We start from the raw sequence: 3,419 nt of genomic DNA, 5'->3' as shown, positions 1-3,419 counted from the left end.
TCAAACTCTTAACTTCTTTGGAATTTGGGTATTTTCTTCTTTTAGGTGGGATATTTTCTGCTCTGGTAATTTACATTCTTTCTTACACCCTGCTCCATTTCTCAGTCCTGTTTTCTACCCGAGTGTTTGGCTGAAGTCCTTGATAGAGTCAACTTTTATGTAAGGCACAAACTGTAACAGGAATCATGGTTGACTCTGCTGCTGGGCAGCAACTCTGGATTTGGCTCTGCAGGAGCCATGCTGAGGCCTGGAGCCAAGGTAGAAGTGTCTGTACGGTGCCTTGCAGGTGGGAGAAGGCTCCCTTTGAGGACCCTGCAGTACGGGCTCAGCTCAAGATGACCTTGTACAACATAGGACGAGGAGTGCATGGCTTTTTGGGGGGATCACCACCTCTGGAGGAGTTGCAGACTGTTCTCTGGCAGCAGCGTGAGCCCTAGGGTTTGCAGGGAGGGTGGTTGTGTCCCGGCCTCTCACCCGCTCAGCTTCATCCTGGAAAATATCACAAAGTGCTTGTACCTCTCAGTGCCTGATACCCAGCCCCAAGTTGCCTACACCACACTCGGGAGGGTTTTGGTGCTTTTTTTGACCACTAAGTCTCCTGTTTCAGCCTGGATTAAGAACCCAACTCTTGGGTGCTTTGGAGGCAGGTGCCTGCCTGTCCACTATGCCTTACTGTGCAGTACATTTGCCAAAAAATAAAAATGTGAAGCAGCAGGGATGCGCGGTGGCAACAGCATCGTGGAGCTTGGTACCTTCCCCTCTGGGTGTCCCTGTGGTGGAGGGACCTCTGCCTGCCTGGTGACAGTTTTTCCTTCTCCTGCTGTCCTGCCCTGCATGGTAATACTGTAGATCCCTCACGTGTGATGGGTGGGCTCCTCGCTGCTGTTACAAATATCGTTGCACTGTGTTTGTCTGCTGAATGTGGAAGAGATCCACGGCCCCAACGAGATGTGTTAGCAACAATGAGCAGTTCCTGCGTGGACACCCCGATGCTGTGAGTTTTCCTGTTGCCTTTCACTATGGAAAGACACCTCCCAGGAAGCTCTCGGGACCGGAGCTCTTCCAGCACTTGCTGTTATTTTTGCTCACCAAATTTCCGGTTCTGGGTTGGAATAGTTTGGAAATGACTCCGGTCGTGTCCCATTAGCCTCCTAACGGGGCTGTTTTGAGAAGCATCCAATTCTGTGACTTGCCTTTTGAGTCCTGTCTTTACACTAAAAACTGTCTTGTAGGATGAGGTCTGAACCATTGTAATTAGTCTGTAACATTACGATTAGAGTGTACAGATTTATTTATTTTGTGTACGCGGTCTGCTAAACATGTAAATGTATTCTGTGTAGCCCATGGCTCTGCCGTCATTACTTCTGGCTCATGGATCGCCCGCGGGCTGACTGCTGAAAGGCACCGCTTTCCCGGCTGTGGATGATGGTCAGTAAACACATCAAAAGCCGAGAGCTTCTAATATGTTCTTGGAGCACAGCGAGAATGTACCGAAATGCCCATAAAGGAGTTTGCTGTTTTCTTAAATGGGGCTGCCAGGCCAGGAGTTGCCTGAGGGAGACCTCGTGCAGGGCTGGGATGTCTGCAGGGATGCTCTGGGTGAGTCGGGCACTCAGCCTCTTGCTGGAAAGCAGGATTGGAGGCTGAACAGGCACTTTGGGATATTTCGTTCACTTTTCTTTGGCTGCAAAGTGGCAAACTGGGCCAGAGAAATACCCTGGTTTGCCCACAGCAACTCATCACCTCTCCGGTTTCACTCTGAGCAGCTTTTATGGAGCAACAGGAAAACCTGTAATATCAAGTGAAAAATGTGCACCGCTTTGGAACCACCTCCTCCTGGAAAGGAGGTGATTTTTCAGGGCCAAGGGACCCCATCCCAGCAGTGGCAGGTGTGACAGTGACCTGAACACCCAGAGCAAATGACCCGTACTGCTGCAGTTGGTCAATTCCTGTTTGAAGCTCCATGTGGCCACCAGTTTCCTCTGCCCATATGGCCCATCCCCACACCTGTGGTGTTCAACTATCTTTAAGGTTATTTAGGAGCTAACTAAAGCCAAAAAAAGAGTAGGCTGTTTTCATGTGATGGGCTTGATTTCAGGTACTGCGGAGCGAAAGCACACTCTGAATGTCCTGGCAGACGGGTGTGTACCGAGGGCAGCTGCTACCGCCGGCCTTGGGGGAGATTTGCAAGGACCTCAGCCCCCGTGCCCTTCTCCCCTACGTCCCAGGCCAGTTTGCCAAGGCAAAGGAGTCTGAGCCAGCAGCTTCGCAGGTTTCTCTGCAAGCCCCGGTTCCCTGCAATAAGTTTGCTCCAGTTGCTCTTGCTCCCTGCAGAGCAGACCACTAAATGAAGCTAAATTTTATCCAGCCGAACTAAAACTTATGAGCCCTGGGCTGTATTTTTTTTTTTAAACTCGAGCATATGGGCCAGATTAATTGTCTTTACCCTTCATTCATGATCTATAACCCTTCCCATGGGTATGTCTCTGTAGCATCACGCTTTCTCTGCAAATGCTTGATAGAGTACATCATTTTGGGGGCTGTGATTCACACAGCAAAGGTTTTATATCGCATTCACATCACTGGTAAAGAAAAAAAAACCCCACGCTTCACACTGAGACAGTCTGATGCTGCTCCTCTCTGCAGTGTCCTCATGACCAGGTCTATTTTGAGCTGCCAGGAACCAGGTTTTAATTCATTGAACATGTGTCTTGTTACTCCCACATCACCAAGACTTACTACTTCACACTGAGACAGTCTGATGCTGCTCCTCTCTGCAGTGTCCTCATGACCAGGTCTATTTTGAGCTGCCAGGAACCAGGTTTTAATTCATTGAATTGCTATTCATTGCAATTGCAATTCATTGACTTACTATTTTTTGCACCTGCCTTTGTTTGAAGAACCTCTTTGGGTGAAAACACCACTTTCTTCTTAGAACCTGCTACCTGGCCTTGAATTTTGTTTTCAGCTTCAAATTTTCCTTTGGGATGGCCTTCCATTTCCCGCTCCGTTTCCTGGCAAATCTGCACGCGTGAAGCAGCGCGCTGTTCTCCAGCCACCCCGCTTCCACCATCCTGAAGAGCTGGAGCTGCCGTTGGCACTTCTCACTTTCAGCTCTCTGTTCCCAGGCTGCTACACAAGTTACGGCTTTAAATTGCCCACAGGGATCTTTTAGATCGCCTGCACCCACTGGCACCCACCCTCCATCGCAAGCTGAGAAGTGCTTGCTGGTGCTGAGCCTGGTGACCCGCAGCTCCGCCGTCCCTTCCCTGGTGGGACCGGGTGGTGCTGAAGACCTTGCAGTTGGATGACTGAAAGGACCGTTACAGGTGGCCTCACCCCCCCTCAACGCTCACTGGGTCCTGGGTGTAGATCCGTGTGCTTGAAGACCCCCTTGAGCCGCAGCCAGCCCTGCTCCC

Source organism: Cariama cristata, unplaced genomic scaffold, assembly GCF_000690535.1.
Source record: "Cariama cristata isolate BGI_N322 unplaced genomic scaffold, ASM69053v1 scaffold12198, whole genome shotgun sequence".
Classification (NCBI taxonomy): Eukaryota; Metazoa; Chordata; class Aves; order Cariamiformes; family Cariamidae; genus Cariama; species Cariama cristata.
The sequence above is the reverse complement of the archived record's forward strand: the minus strand, read 5'-3'. Positions refer to the sequence as shown.